The sequence below is a fragment of the Bufo gargarizans genome, chromosome 4 (genome assembly GCF_014858855.1).
Source record: "Bufo gargarizans isolate SCDJY-AF-19 chromosome 4, ASM1485885v1, whole genome shotgun sequence".
Classification (NCBI taxonomy): domain Eukaryota; kingdom Metazoa; phylum Chordata; class Amphibia; order Anura; family Bufonidae; genus Bufo; species Bufo gargarizans.
In genome coordinates, this window is record NC_058083.1 from 445,388,517 (window position 1) to 445,406,353 (window position 17,837).

A 17,837-nucleotide genomic window follows, 5' to 3' on the forward strand; every position below is an offset into this window, starting at 1 on the left:
AACAGTGAGCAATTGAATTTCAGCAGCTCAATGATCCACAGCTGCAGATCGATCGATTAATCAAGTCCTTTGGAGGAGTTAATCTGCCTAATGTCGCCCTACTGTCGCAGCCGCAACCTCTCCCTACGCTAATCAGAGCAGAGTGACGGGCGGCGCTATGTGACTCCAGCTTAAATAGAGGCTCGGTCACATGGTGCTCTGGCCAATCACAGCCATGCCAATAGTAGGCATGGCTGTGACGGCCTCTTGGGGCAAGTAGTATGACGCTTGTTGATTGGCTGCTTTGCAGCCTTTCAAAAAGCACCAAGAAAGCGTCACGAAAGCGCCAAGAAAGCGACACGAAAGCGCCAAGAAAGCGACGAACACCGAACCCGAACCCGGACTTTTACGAAAATGTCCGGGTTCGGGTCCGTGTCACGGACACTCCAAAATTCGGTACGAACCCGAACTATACAGTTCGAGTTCGCTCATCCCTACCAGTAATCTTTTGTGAGGTCTAATGTTGTAATGTACCGTGCAGGCCCTAACCTTTCAATGACTTTGTCCACCCTAGGCATAGGGTAGGCATCAAGTTTAGAGACTTCATTTAGTTTTCTAAAATCATTTAAAAAATGCCATTACCCAGTCATTTTTGGCACTACGACTATTGGGCTGGATCGCCCACACTTGCATTCCTCAATTACACCTAAATCCAACATCCTTTTGACCTCTTGGGAAACAACTTGAGGAATTCTGTATGGTTTTAAATTAACATTATCAAGAGATTCATTAATTATCTCATGCTTAATAACATTGGTAAGTCCTGGCAAATCAGAAAACACGTCTTTGTTTTGCTGCAAGAACTCTATGCATTCCTGCTTTGGTTACAGTGACAACGTTTTGGTAATTGAAACATCTTAGTACTGGTTTTTGACCCAGCAACCAGGCAATATAAAATAATAATAATTTTTATTTATATAGCGCTAACATATTCTGCAGCGCTTTACAGTGCGGGGGTTCATGTACAAACAGTCATAAATAACAGCAATAGACAAGTCAAAAATAACAAAAGAAGTGAGGACCCTGCTCGCAGGAGCTTACAATCTATGAGGAGATAGGGTTGACACAAAAGGTAAAAGTGCTTGTTTTGTACTATGGTCCAGCCATCTTGGGAGATTAGGGGAGCAGATATAAAGCTGCATGAGCTGGTCAGCAGCCAATATATGAAGTGGTTCTGGGTGCATGGGTGCAATGGAGAGTTTGGTGGAGGATGAGAATCAGGAAATTATAAATGGGCTGTATGGAGAGGAGTTAGCTCAGGGGAGGTGATAGGCCACCCTAAAAAGATGTGTTTTTAGGGAGCGCTTAAAACTGTGTATGTTGTGTTTTAACCTGATTTCTTGGGGTAGGGCGTTCCAGAGAACTGGTGCAGCTCGGGAGAAGTCTTGCAGCTGGAAGTGAGAGGTTTGGATAATGGCAGAAGTCAGTCGTAAATCATTGGCTGAATGGAGGGCATGAGGGAAGAGATGTAGGGGGGTGCAGGACTGTGTAGAGCTTTGTGGGCAAATCCCTATATTTCCTGGACTTTATTAGATTCACATGATATAATTGGACAGGTTTTATTTTCCCTGGTCTTTAGTATCCTCATGTATACACATTACCTCAAGCATTTCCCAGGAATTAGCACATGAGGGAGTGTAGCGGTCAACAGGGTGATCAACAGTGCAGTCACTTTTACATTGTACACAGTCACATGACATACCTGGGGTCCCTCCCCAGAGTAAGGGACAGGTCTATATATGGGGTGTGCAATCTGCGACTTTTCCTGGCTCACGCCAGGTCTAAAAAATGGGGTTTGGTGTGGGTGGGGAAGGGAGAAGGCTGCAACGTCCATCTTGTTTATCATTTTCTATGCCTGTTTTAGGATGGATACATTTTTAGCAACTGTCATGTCGCAGTCGCAGCATGTCACATAGCTCAGTGCGACACCATTGACTATCATTATAAATAATGTCGTGCAACTATTCTGCAACAAGAAGTCGCATAACATATGTCGCCGTGTAGCTCTAGCCTAAAGCGTCGGTCTTGATAAATGTCTCACATATTCTTTATATATATTGGATATAAAAAGTCTACACACTCCTGTTAAAATGTCAGGTTTCTGTGCTGTTAAAAAATTAGACAAAGTTAAATCATTTCAGAACTTTTTCCACCTTTAATGTGACCTATAAACTGTACCACTCAATTGAAAAACAAACTGAAATCTTTAAGGTGGAGGGAAGAAAAATAAATAAATTATAATAATGTGGTTGCATAACTGTGCACATTGTATAACTGGGGATGTAGCTGTGTTCAGAATTAAGCAATCACATTTAAACTCATGTTAAATAGGAGTCGGCATACACCTGCCATGATTTAAAGTGCCTCTGAATAACCCCAAATAAAGTTCAGCTGCTCTAGTTGGTCTTTCCTGAAATTTTCTTAGTCGCATCACACAGCAAAAGCCATGGTCCACAGAGAGCGTCCAAAGCATCAGAGGGATCTCATGTTAAAAGGTATCAGTCAGGAGAAGGGTACAAAATAATTACCAAGGCATTAGATATATCATGGAACACAGTAAAGACATCATCAAGTGGAGAAAATATGGCACAACAGTAAGATTACCAAGAACTGGAAGTCCCTCCAAAATTGATTTTAAAAAAAATAGAAGAAAACTGGTCTGGGAGGCTACCAAGAGACCTATAGCAACATTAAAGGAGCTGCAGGAATATCAGGCAAGTACTGGCTGTGTCGTACATGGGACAACAATCTCCCGTATTCTTCCTATCTGGGCTATGGGGTAGAGTGGCAAGGCGAAAGCCTTTTCTTACGAAGAAAAACATCCAAGCCAGGCTACATTTTGCAAAAACACATCTGAAGTATCCCAAAATCTTGTGGGAAAAGGTGTTTATGGTCTGATGAAACCAAGGTTGAACTTTTTGGCCATAATTCCAAAAGATATATTTTGAACAAAAACAACCCTGCACATTACCAAAAGAACACCTTACCCATAGTGAAGCATAGTGGTGGCAGCATCATGCTTTGGGGCTGTTTTTCTTCAGCTGGAACTGGGGCCTTAGTTAAGCTAGAGGGACTTATGAACAGTTCCAAATACCAGTCAATATTGGCACAAAACCTTCAGGCTTCTGCTAGAAAGCTGAACATGAAGAGGAGCTTCATCTTTCAGCATGACAACGACCCAAAGCATACATCCAAATCAACAAAGGAATATCTTCACCCAAAGAAGATGAAAGTTTTGGAATGGCCCAGCCAGAGCCCAGACCTGAATCCGATTGAAAATCTGTGGGGTGATCTGAAAAGGGCTGTGCACAGGAGATGCCCTCGCAATCTGACAGATTTGGAGTGTTTTTGCAAAGAAGAATGGGCAAATGTTGCCAAGTCAAAATGTGCCATGCTGATAGATTCATACCCAAAAAGACTGAGAGCTGTAATAAAATCAAAAGGTGCTTCAACAAAGTATTAGTTTAAGGCCTAATTCACACGGCCGTTGTTTGGGTCCGCATCCGAGCCGCCGTTTTGGCGGCTCAGATGCGGACCCATTCACTTCAATGGGGCCGTTGCTCCATTCAGTGGCGCCGCAAAACAAATAGAACATGTCCTATTCTTGTCCATTTTACGGACAAGAATAGGCATTTCTACAATGGGCCGCCCGTTCCGTTGAGCAAATTGTGGAAGGCACACTGACGGCTTCCATTTTTTGTGGATTTGCGGTTTGCTGACCGCAAAAAACTGAATGGACGTGTGCATGAGGCCTAAGGGTGTGGACACTTATGCAACTATATTATTTTATTTTTATATTTTTTCTTCCCTCTACCTAAAAGATTTTCAGTTTTTCAATTGAGTTGTATAGTTTATAGGTGACATTAAAGGTGGAAAAGTTCTGAAATTATTTATCTTTGTCTCATTTTTTACATCATAGAAACCTGACTGTCACGGTAGGTGAGGGAAGGCAAGCAAACCAAATGCAACAAAAGCAACAAAACACAAGGCTAGGCCCCAAAGCTAGGAAACAGGAAAAGTTTGCCACCTGACAATCCCTGAGCCTTTCCCTGACTCCTGACAACATGAGCAAATCCTTAGGGTGGAAGTGCTCATGTGCTGGAACCTAAGCCTAGCTGAAACTGAAACAAACCCTCAGCTAGGGAGCTGAAGATAACACAACCGGTTCCTAGCGCAAGGTGGAGAAACCAGCGTCTTCCTGAGGCGTAGCCAGAACACACAACAAAAGGGAAGGAGTAGGACTTAGCTTAAGACGGACGGGGAGCAGGAGATCCACCAACACCAGCTGAGAACTCCAGAAGCAAATGCTAACCGCAAGGGCTATAGTGAGAGGCGGGTATAAATAGCACTACTAAATAGCTAATCAGCAGAACCTGTGGGGAGGTGGGATCCTGCCCAAAACCACAACAAAGATAAATAAAACAATCTGTCAGATAGACTCACTTGTAGCAAGTCTGTCAGATCTTCTCAGGCCTCTCACAGAGCTGGGCGTGACACTGACATTTTAACAGAGGTGTGTAGACTTTTTATATCCACTATCTAAATATATATATATATATATATATATATATATATGTAGATATAAAGTACAGACCAAAAGTTTGGACACACCTTCCATTCAAAGAGTTTTCTTTATTTTCATGACTATGAAAATTCTAGATTCACACTGAAGGCATCAAAACTATAAATTAACACATGTGGAATTATATACATAACAAAAAAGTGTGAAACAACTGAAAATATGTCATATTCTAGGTTCTTCAAAGTAGCCACCTTTTGCTTTGATTACTGCTTTGCACACTCTTGGCATTCTCTTGATGAGCTTCAAGAGGTAGTCACCTGAAATGGTTTTAACTTCACAGGTGTGCCCTGTCAGGTTTAATAAGTGGGATTTCTTGCCTTATAAATGGGGTTGGGACCATCAGTTGCGTTGTGGAGAAGTCAGGTGGATACACAGCTGATAGTCCTACTGAATAGACTGTTAGAATTTGTATTATGGCAAGAAAAAAGCAGTAAAGAAAAATGAGTGGCCATCATTACTTTAAGAAATGAAGGTCAGTCAGTCTGAAAAATTGGGAAACCTTTGAAAGTGTCCCCAAGTGCAGTCACAAAAACCATCAAGGGCTACAAAGAAACTGGCTCACATGCGGACCGCCCCAGGAAAGGAAGACCAAGAGTCACCTCTGCTGCAGAGGATAAGTTCATCCGAGTCACCAGCCTCAGAAATCGCAGGTTAACAGCAGCTCAGATTAGAGACCAGGTCAATGCCACACAGAGTTCTAGAAGCAGACACATCTCTAGAACAACTGTTAAGAGGAGACCGTGTGAATCAGGCCTTCATAGTAGAATATCTGCTAGGAAACCACTGCTAAGGACAGGCAACAAGCAGAAGAGACTTGTTTGGGCGAAAGAACACAAGGAATGGACATTAGACCAGTGGAAATCTGTGCTTTGGTCTGATGAGTCCAAATTTGAGATCTTTGGTTCCAACCACCGTGTCTTTGTGTGACGCAGAAAAGGTGAACGGATGGACTCTACATGCCTGGTTCCCACCGTGAAGCATGGAGGAGGAGGTGTGATGGTGTGGGGGTGCTTTGCTGGTGACACTGTTGGGGATTTATTCAAAATTGAAGGCATACTGAACCCGCATGGCTACCACAGCATCTTGCAGCGGCATGCTATTCCATCCGGTTTGCGTTTAGTTGGACCATCATTTATTTTCCAACAGGACAATGACCCCAAACACACCTCCAGGCTGTGTAAGGGCTATTTGACCATGAAGGAGAGTGATGGGGTGCTGCGCCAGATGACCTGGCCTCCACAGTCACCGGACCTGAACCCAATCAAGATGGTTTGGGGTGAGCTGGACCGCAGAGTGAAGGCAAAAGGGCCAACAAGAGCTAAGCACCTCTGGGAACTCCTTCAAGACTGTTGGAAGACCATTTCAGGTGACTACCTCTTGAAGCTCATCAAGAGAATGCCAAGAGTGTTCAAAGCAGTATTCAAAGCAGTATTCAAAGCAAAAGGTGGCTACTTTGAAGAACCTAGAATATGACATATTTTCAGTTGTTTCACACTTTTTTTGTTATGTATATAATTCCACATGTGTTAATTCATAGTTTTGATGCCTTCAGTGTGAATCTACAATTTTCATAGTCATGAAAATAAAGAAAACTCTTTTTATGAGAAGGTGTGTCCAAACTTTTGGTCTGTACTGTATATATATATATATATATATATATATATATAGAGAGAGAGAGAGAGAAGATCATTACTACTAATATCTAGATATTTAGGACACTAATACTGAGATACTGATGCAGATACTTGTAATATATATATATATATATATATATATATATTTTTATATATATATATATATATATATACAGTATATATATATATATATATTAGCAGGTATGTGTCTCCTTATCAGTGTCCTAAATATCTGGATAGGGGTAGTAGTGCTCTTACTCTCCGTTCTCCTCCTTCACCTGTGGTGTCTTTTGGAGGCTCAAGTACCTGCGAACATGTGACATGATGACAACATCAAAGGTCCTTTAGCCTACCATTAATATTTCTGAAAGGTCATTCACACTCTGATATGTATACCTATGACAAGCATGAACCCCCAATGTGACTGTATCTGGAGGGGACCCAGCCTGGCCTGAATTGTACTAGAAAAGACACTGCACCTGGGCCCCTTTTCAACTCGGGTTCCATAGCAGCTGTTTCCCATGCTACCCCTGTAGTTATGCCTCAGGCAAGAAAATTCGGATTCATTTAGAATCAAAGTTTTCCTAAACTTCAGACCGAATTCTGCGGATTTCTGCTTCGCATTGTTCAATACTATTACTGGTGCATATCTTTTACAGGATCTACATCACTAAAGCAAGCAACCTCAGTGACACATACACATTATTCAGGACATTTTCTCCTAGATTATTACAATATATATTCATTTGTATAGAACTGTGTACGGAATGTGGTGGTAATAATTAAGGAGCAAGTTTTAATAGTTGGATAAGCTCTTCAAGCAATCTTTGGTGCAATAAAAAATTCAGGACCTGCCAGAGCCATGGAAGCAATGGGTACTGCTTAAGAACTAGGGGATTGTTGCAGTTTTTATTTTTTTACATGTCAACAGTAGTGTTGTGCACGAGTATTCGAATAACACATTTTTTTAGCGAATATCGCAACTTCGGGAATATTTCGAATATAGTGCTATATATTCGCTATATCGAATAATCATGATTTTTTTAACATCTGAAATCTTGATTCCTTACCGCTTCTTTCTTGTGGGCCAATGAGTCATTGGCCCACATGCCACTTAATCAGGAAGGAATCATGTTTTCACATGGAAAAAAAATCTACAAATATTCTAAATAACGAATATATTCGCTATATTGCTATATATTCGTTTTTCAGAATATTCGTCATATTCTAAAACAAGAATATATAGTAATAGCGAATATTTACTAAATACAAACATATAGCAATTTAGCTAATATAGTGCTATAATCCTTTTTTTAAGAGTTAATTTTTTTTAAATCTGAAGTTCAGAAGAGAAAAAAAGTTACAACTATTAGACAAAGAAGATTATAGCACTATATTAGCTAAATTGATCGATTCTATATAAGTTTTTTTGAATATTCGCTATATAGCAAGAAGCAGGGTTGAATCAATCTTTATATTTGAATTCCCAATTTTTAGCCGATAATCGGGAACATTATGAATAATCTTGTGAGGACGCGATTTTATGAGTGACTTAATCGTGTCACGTGTCATGTGCCCTGGTTTCGGTTTTGCTTTTACTACTAGTGGAGTTTGGTAGTCTGCCTGAAGTAAAATCGGCGATCGAAAATGGTGCGAATTCGCTTTAAAAAAGAAGAAGTAGTTATTCTCACTGTAAGTAATATTGTATATTAAATTATTTATATGTAGATTGAGTATTAAAAAATATTTGTGTATGCAAATAAGAATTGATACATATTTTTATTTACATAATTTTTTTTTCCTCCGCTGCCCGCCCCCCCCTACTGATTGGTGCACTGAGTATTCTTGTTACTTCGCAGCACTATGTCAGTAGCATGTATGTATGGACAACAGATAAATATCTATCACATGTACATAGCACGTACATTTTCCTGCCATGCTATCTATACCACACACTATGTACCATACACACAATATGTATAGATTTAATTTTATGTCCATGAGCTTTTTTTGTCAGACCAAAAGTATTTGTTGGTTCATTTAGCATTACCCAGGGTGCACCATGGGGAGGCGAACCAGCAGTACACCCAATACCGTACCGTATTTCCCCTTTAAAGACGCAACTACTTTTTTCTTTTTTGTAGTAGATATTTTTTTGAATATTTGTTTAATAAAAAAATTAGGATTATATGATTGCATCTTTATCCTTCAGCGCTTTCTGGAGCGGGGCTATCCATGGACCCGGAAAAGGGCTGAGAAGGAGGCCATCCTAATCAGGGCCGGTGCAAGGATTTATACACACACAAGCAAAGCTATATTTTGGTGCCCCCCCCCCCACAACTCGGTGGGGGTGATGTAAAAAGGAGGGGGTGATGTGACATGGAGGGGGATGAGAAATGTGACATGGAGAGGGATGAGAAATGTGACATGGAGAGGGATGAGAAATGTGACATGGAGGGGGATGAGAAATGTAACATGGAGGTGGGAGAAATGTGACATGGAGGGGGTTGAGAAATGTGACATGGAGGAGGATGAGAAATGTGACATGGAGGGGGATGAGAAATGTGACATGGAGGGGGATGAGAAATGTGACATTGAGGGGGATGAGAAATGTGACATTGAGGGGGATGAGAAATGTGACATGGAGGGGGATGAGAAATTTGACATAGGGGGTGATGTGAAATGGAGGGGGAGAAATGTGACATTTCTCCCCCTCCATGTCACATCACCCCCTGCTTTTTACATCACCCCCTTTGTGTCACATTTCTCCCCCTCCATGTCAAATTTCAACTCCCTCCATGTCAAATTTCAACCCCCTCCATATCACATTTCTCCCCCTCCATGTCACATTTCTCCCCCCATGTCACATTTCCCCCCTCTATTAATGTTGTGTAAAAATAAACATTATTCTCCTCACCTGGCCCTGGTCGTCTGCAGCAGCTCCCCTTCTCCTCTGTGTGGTCCTGGTATCTTCTCTCTGTGCTCCCGACAAGACTTTGAGGACCTTTCCTACTCAGCCAATCAGTGACTGCAGCTGCTCTTAACTCAAATTTCCTAACTCATCACGTAATCTTGAAACAAAAGCCATTTTATAAAATAGCTTAACACATTTAATTGCATTAAGTTTACATAACACGTCTCATAAAGCACGTGTGTTAACTCTACTACATCCGTATTTCATCCCTTTTCAAATGATTACTTAATACCTGGTGTGACATGTACAACATTTTCCGGTTACATCATACATCTCTACCTTGCTGAGATTGTATATATAGTTATACACACAGCGCGGTACTGATATATGATGTCACCGGATGATTTCATACGTTTTACACACACATAAATATATATAGGTATTTTTATATCTGCATAAACTGCAAACATCATTCAGTATTCCGGTCAAAGTCCCCGACCATTACATACATCTCCCACACAATTTGCATGGGATTCAAGATTTTACATACATATATATATATATATATATATATATGTAAAAGGATGCATGTGTGTATGTATGTATCTGTGTATGTGTGTATGTTCCACAAAAACTCAAAAACACAACCATCGATTTTAACGAAACTTGGTATACACCTTGCTACCTGTAAATCTTGCGGGGGTCTCAGCTCTCTAGGACTTACCGTTCCCGAGATATTCCCCAAAAAATCACCTGCATTATCCAATACAAGTCTGCCAGCCTTTTCACTTAAATCCTAACTGGCAACTGACGGGCGCTGTGGAGTTCACAGTTAAAGGGCCGGTCACCGTGAAAGTCACTGTTAAAGGGGCGGTCTCCATCAAAGTCACTGTTAAAAGGGCGGTTACCGCCAAAGTCACAGTTAAAGGGGAGACTTTACCCCTCTTTCTTATTATAAAGTGACCGTGACATCTAAATCAACAGGGAGGAAGGGCGTGCTGGCAGCAGATCTTCAAAATGCGGCTTGGCAGACAGTATAACGGTGGCAGCCATAAAAAATTATATACCCAACATAACACCATCCAATAACCCCTTATGTAATTTCCAAACTGTTGTTTAGTTTCCCTAAATGTCAATAACACAGCCACAATACCCTATAGGGCACCTTCCTAACAAATCCCCTGTTGCCTCATCCTACCTTGTAACTTAGACTATTTTTACCCATCTATAACACTAGTTTTGGCATGTTATTTACCAACAAAATGAGGCAAATCCACTATTGGTATAATTCATAATCCCATGCAGATTCCTCTATATAGAAATTTCTTGATCTTTACCTTTGTTATGATTTCTGAGTTGTTTGTCTAAATTCTTAACATTGTGTCATTATTACAAGTCAACCTGTTCCCTCCGTCCACCACCACAAAAAAAAAATAGAGGAAGTGTCCATGGAGGATGAGGAGTGTGCGGAGCAGGCGGAGGGAGAAAATGAAGGACCCTCAGAAAATAATGAGGCCACTTCCCCCCCAGATGTTAGCTCTACAGAGACAGTTGAAACGGAGGAGGCCAGAACTTCCCAGCCACCAGATTTGCCCCCCCAGCTCCAGAAAAGGAGGAGGAAGACGTGGTCTACACCCCCCACCAGGAGGCTAAATATGTGCACACATTACTAAAATTCGGTATACATAACATATTCACAAGCATCCCACGATCCCCCCACCACCCTACATCTCCGGAGCTGCAATGCACATGTGTAATGAATCTGAAAAATAGCAGCCCTTAGTTAACATGTCTGCCTGTTTAGCTGAGCAGCATTTGCACCCCAGTTTACAAATGTTTATGCCTGGGGGCAGGGTATCTGTTGGTCTGTAATAGACTGTCCCTCTGCGTCAAGTCACATTAACTAACCAAATAAATAACATTATACTCTATGCGAAATATCGCTAAGCAAACCAAAATATAATAGGCAGTGCTTAAACACATACTACGCACAATGCACTAATTGTCTTGTAAGTAACCATAATTGAAATTAGCTTTTAATACAGAATGCTAAGTAGAAGTTCAATTGAGGGTTAAAAAAAATAATATATTAACTCACCTCCTCTAATTGATCGTGTAGCTGCCAGTCTCCTGTTCTTTCTTCAGGACCTGTCAAAGGACCTGTGGTGACATCACTGTGCTCATCACATGATCCATCACCATGGTTTTAGGTATAGTTTAGGCCCCTTGGTTAGGTAGTTTAGGGATCGGTTAGCGCCCAGCCCACCGCACCGCAGTCCGTTATTCGCTGATTAGCGTATCACTAATCAGCATTTGTACTTTTATAGTATCTGGAAGTGATCAAAACTGATCACGGTCAGATCTATAATTGTATTAGTGTCACTTTAGTTCTCCCTCCACCCAAAACGCAGTGTTTGCCCGATCAGGCCTGATCGGTCGCCCACACGTGCGTTCGCCCACACCCACCCCACCGCAGTGACAAATTTTTTTTTTATCGCTGCACATTCACTTTACACGCACTGCGGCGATAAAATAATCAGTTTTGATATTTTTTATCAACCGCAGCGGCCTCCGGTACTTCGCTAGCCTCCCCTTTGTAAGACAGGCTTGCTTTTTTTTCTTGGGTAGTCTCAGGGAATACCCCTAAATTTAGTTGCCCAAAATGTCAAACAGGGGGTATTCTTCTGAAGAGGCCTACAGGCTTCTGACCCAGTCGGATGAGGAGTGGGAACCCTCATCTGATGAATCCAGCGGGTCAGAATACGAACCTGTAGAAAGCAGTGGCTCTCTGACCCAAAGTTCGGACGAGGAGGCTGAGGTCCCTGATAGCACCAGGAGTACCCGGCCCCGTGTCGCTAGACCGCAGGTTGCGCAGGATCCGCTTCAAGAGCAGCAGAGTGGGGCTGGTGCTGTCGGATTACGTGGTGAGGCATACACCAGCAGCCCAGCCCTCCCTGGACCTAGTACCAGCACTGCCGTACTACCTGGTGAAGTAGCGAGCACCAGAAGGGCAGTTGAAGCTGGTACAGTGGCACGTGCAGTAGTGACCCCGTCGCAGCCACCGCAAAGACGTGCCCGTAGAGCCCCTAGAATCCCAGAGGTGCTGGCAAACCCTGATTGGCAGTCCCCAACTTCAGCCGCACCTGTAGTTTTCCCTTTCACTGCCCAGTCTGGAGTTCGGGTTGAGACAGCTCAGATCGGTTCGGCCCTGGGATTTTTTGAGCTGTTCTTGACTGCGGAGCTCTTAGACATACACTACGTGCAGAATTATTAGGCAAATGAGTATTTTGACCACATCATCCTCTTTATGCATGTTGTCTTACTCCAAGCTGTATAGGCTCGAAAGCCTACTACCAATTAAGCATATTAGGTGATGTGCATCTCTGTAATGAGAAGGGGTGTGGTCTAATGACATCAACACCCTATATCAGGTGTGCATAATTATTAGGCAACTTCCTTTCCTTTGGCAAAATGGGTCAAAAGAAGGACTTGACAGGCTCAGAAAAGTCAAAAATAGTGAGATATCTTGCAGAGGGATGCAGCACTCTTAAAATTGCAAAGCTTCTGAAGCGTGATCATCGAACAATCAAGCGTTTCATTCAAAATAGTCAACAAGGTCGCAAGAAGCGTGTGGAAAAACCAAGGCGCAAAATAACTGCCCATGAACTGAGAAAAGTCAAGCGTGCAGCTGCCAAGATGCCACTTGCCACCAGTTTGGCCATATTTCAGAGCTGCAACATCACTGGAGTGCCCAAAAGCAAAAGGTGTGCAATACTCAGAGACATGGCCAAGGTAGGAAAGGCTGAAAGACGACCACCACTGAACAAGACACACAAGCTAAAAAGTCAATACTGGGCCAAGAAATATCTCAAGACTGATTTTTCTAAGGTTTTATGGACTGATGAAATGAGAGTGAGTCTTGATGGGCCAGATGGCTGGATTGGTAAAGGGCAGAGAGCTCAAGTCCGACTCAGACGCCAGCAAGGTGGAGGTGGAGTACTGGTTTGGGCTGGTATCATCAAAGATGAGCTTGTGGGGCCTTTTTGGGTTGAGGATGGAGTCAAGCTCAACTCCCAGTCCTACTGCCAGTTTCTGGAAGACACCTTCTTCAAGCAGTGGTACAGGAAGAATTCTGCAAGGTAAGAAAAACATGATTTTCATGCAGGACAATGCTCCATCACACGCGTCCAAGTACTCCACAACGTGGCTGGCAAGAAAGGGTATAAAAGAAGAAAATCTAATGACATGGCCTCCTTGTTCACCTGATCTGAACCCCATTGAGAACCTGTGGTCCATCATCAAATGTGAGATTTACAAGGAGGGAAAACAGTACACCTCTCTGAACAGTGTCTGGGAGGCTGTGGTTGCTGCTGCACGCAATGTTGATGGTGAACAGATCAAAACCCTGACAGAATCCATGGATGGCAGGCTTTTGAGTGTCCTTGCAAAGAAAGGTGGCTATATTGGTCACTGATTTGTTTTTGTTTTTTTTTTGAATGTCAGAAATGTATATTTGTGAATGTTGAGATGTTATATTGGTTTCACTGGTAAAAATAAATAATTGAAATGGGTATATATTTGTTTTTTGTTAAGTTGCCTAATAATTATGTACAGTAATAGTCACCTGCACACACAGATATCCCCCTAAAATAGCTAAAACTAAAAACAAACTAAAAACTACTTCCAAAAATATTCAGCTTTGATATTAATGAGTTTTTTGGGTTCATTGAGAACATGGTTGTTGTTCAATAATAAAATTAATCCTCAAAAATATAACTTGCCTAATAATTCTGCACTCCCTGTAGTTGTGGCCGAAACAAACAGATATGCCACACAATTTATAACCGCTAACCCGGGAAGCTATTATGCCCAGCCTTTCCGGTGGAAACCAGTCCAAGTTTCCGAAATTAAAACTTTTCTGGGCCTCCTCCTCAACATGGGTCTAACTAAAAAGCATGAATTGCGGTCATATTGGTCCACGAACCCAATTCATCACATGCCCATGTTCTCTGCTGCTATGTCCAGGGCACGTTTCGAGGCCATCCTGCGTTTCCTGCACTTTAGTGATAACAGCACCTCCCGTCCCAGAGGCCACCCTGCTTTTGACCGGCTCCACAAAATTCGGCCCCTCATAGACCACTTCAACCTGAAATTTGCAGATTTGTATACCCCAGAGCAAAACATCTGCGTAGACGAGTCCCTGCTACATTTTACCGAGCGCCTTGGCTTCAAACAATACATCCCAAGCAAGCGCGCCCGGTATGGGGTCAAATTGTATAAGCTCTGTGAAAGGGCCACAGGCTATACCCACAAATTTCGGATCTATGAGGGAAAAGATCAGACCCTGGAGCCGGTCGGTTGCCCTGACTACCTGGGGAGCAGTGGGAAGACAGTTTGGGACTTGGTGTCACCCTTATTCGGCAAGGGGTACCATCTTTATGTGGACAATTTTTACACAAGTGTGGCCCTCTTTAGGCATTTGTTTCTAGAACGGATTGGCGCCTGTGGTACCGCGGGAACTAGTCGCGCGGGCTTCCCCCAACGGCTCGTTACCACCCGTCTTGCAAGGGGGCCGCACTGTGTAACGAAGAACTGCTCGCGGTGAAATGGAGAGACAAGCGTGACGTTTACATGCTCTCCTCCATTCACGCAGACACGACAATACAAATTGAGCGAGCAACCCGTGTCATTGAAAAGCCCCTCTCAGTCCACGACTATAACCTTCACATGGGAGGGGTGGACTTCAATGACCAGATGTTGTTTCCGTATTTAGTTTCCCGCAGAACCAGACGCTGGTATAAGAAGGTGTCTGTATATTTAATTTAATTGGCTCTGTATAACAGTTTTGTTCTCTACAGTAAGGCTGGGAGAACTGGATCCTTCCTCAAATTTCAGGAAGAGATCATCGAGAACCTCCTGTATCCAGGAGGTTCCGTGGCCCCATCCACCAGTGTAGTTAGCCGTCTACACGAGCGACATTTCCCCAATGTCGTTCCTGGTACCTCAACCCAACCGTCACCCCGAAAAAGATGTCGTGTCTGTAGCAGGAGTGGAATAAGGCGTGACACCCGCTATTTCTGTCCTGACTGTCCTGACCACCCTGTTCTATGCTTTGGAGAGTGTTTCCGGAAGTACCACTCACAGGTACACTATTAGCATAGGGATCATCTCACCAGGACAGGCACACAGGGCTATTAGGGCCCATTCACTCACACAGCTGCTGCAAATGTCTCCTTTCACATGGGACAAAGTGAACAACGCACTTCGCCACATCTTTGGGCGATTTGCGCTTTGCACATTGACCCATGGGGAAGGAGAGGTTTGTTCTATAAAGGTAAAAAAAAAAAAAAAAACACCAGTAAGCAAAAAGGTTAATGTTCAGTTAAAAAAGTTAACGTTTATATGTTCTGTTGCAAAGTTAATAAAATTATTGCGTTGCGGCCTGTTTTTTTATTTTTTTATTTTTTATTTTTTACCTTCCAGGTGGACCAACCGATCGACTAGCTGCAGCACTGATGTGCATTCTGACAGAAGCATTGCGCTGCTGTCAGATTACACGCAAGTCGGTGTATGCGGCGCTGCAAGACGAGATTTCTACTCTGCAGTAACAGATACGTTTGCCGAAGCATACGAGCTGAGGAGGAGGCGGCGTTCCTATGCTTTGGCAAACACTTTGTATGTAAAAAAAAATAAAAATCCCGGCAATGATTTATTCATCCACATCGATTGATGTGAATGGAGAAATCTGGTTTGCCAGGGCATACGAGCTAAGTGGGTATGGATGTTGGGCGGAGCTCCTATGTCCTGGCAGACGACTTTCCCCTCCTTTTTTTTTTTGGTAGAGATTTTTTCATCCACATTGATCGATGCGAATGAAGAAATCTGTGCCGTTCATTTTTTTCTTTCAGCCCAGAGGCTGAACGGAAAAAAAAATCTCATTACCTGTATGCTCAATATAAGGAGAATAGCAGAAACTCCTAATGCTGGCCATACATGTAATGATTGCGGAGACCCTCAAATGCCAGGGCAGTACAAACACCCCACAACTGACCCCATTTTGGAAAGAAGACACCCCAAGGTATTTGCTGAGGGGCATATTGAGTCCATGAAAGATTTAAATTTTTGTCCTAAGTTAGCGGAAAGTGAGACTTTGTGAGAAAAAAAAAAAAAAAAATCAAGTTCCGCTAACTTATGCCCAAAAAAATGTTTTCTATAAACTCGCCAGGCCCCTCATTGAATACCTTGGGTTGTCTTCTTTCCAAAGTGGAGTCACATGTGGGGTATTTATACTGCCCTGGCTTTTTAGGGGCCCTAAAGCGTGAGAAGAAGTCTGGGATCCAAATGTCTAAAAATGCCCTCCTAAAAGGAATTTGGGCACCTTTGCGCATCTAGGCTGCAAAAAAGTGTGACACATCTGGTATAGCCGTACTCAGGAGAAGTTGGGGAATGTGTTTTGGGGTGTCATTTTACATATACCCATGCTGGGTGAGAAAAATATCTTGGTCAAATGCCAACTTTGTATAAAAAAAATGGGAAAAGTTGTCTTTTGCCAAGATATTTCTCTCACCCAGCATGGGTATATGTAAAATGACACCCTAAAACACATTCCCCAACTTCTCCTGAGTACGGCGATACCAGATGTGTCACACTTTTTTGCAGCCTAGGTGGGCAAAGGGGCACACATTCCAAAGTGCACCTTTCGTATTTCACCGGTCATTTTTTACACATTTTGATTGCAAAGTACTTCTCACACATATGGGCCCCTAAATTGCCAGGGCAGTATAACTACGCCACAAGTGACCCCATTTTGGAAAGAAGACATCCCAAGGTATTCTGTGAGGGGCACGGTGAGTTCCTAGAATTTTTTCTTTTTTGTCGCAAGTTAGTGGAATATGAGACTTCATCATGTCACAAGTCATCATCATTTTCCGCTAACTTGTGACAAAAAATAAAAAGTTCTATGAACTCACTATGCCCATCAGTGAACACCTTAGGGTGTCTACTTTCCGAAATGGGGTCATTTGTGGGGTTTTTCTACTGTTTGGGCATTGTAGAACCTCAGGAATCATAACAGGTGCTCAGAAAGTCAGAGCTGTTTCAAAAAGCGGAAATTCACATTTTTGTACCATAGTGTGTAAACGCTATAACTTTTACCCAAACCATTTTTTTTTTTGCCCAAACATTTTTTTTTATCAAAGACATGTAGAACAATTTATTTGTCGAAAAATTTATATATGGATGTCGTTTTTTTTGCAAAATTTTACAGCTGAAAGTGAAAAATGTCATTTTTTTGCAAAAAAAATCGTTACATTTTGATTAATAACAAAAAAAGTAAAAATGTCAGCAGCAATAAAATACCACCAAATGAAATCTCTATTAGTGAGAAGAAAAGGAGGTAAAATTCATTTGGGTGGTAAGTTGCATGACCGAGCGATAAACGGTCAAAGTAGTGTAGTGCAGAAGTGTAAAAAGTGCTCTGGTCATGAAGGGGGTTTCAGCTAGCGGGGCTGAAGTGGTTAAATAAATAATTATTTTTTAAAACAACAAGAAAAAGAAGTACAAAATTAGCTACACATGACACAATGCGTTCCTCCGAATGCTAGAACTTTGAATATCGGGCACATCGAGTCTGTGGCAGATAAATATTTTTAATAAAATTTTAACAATA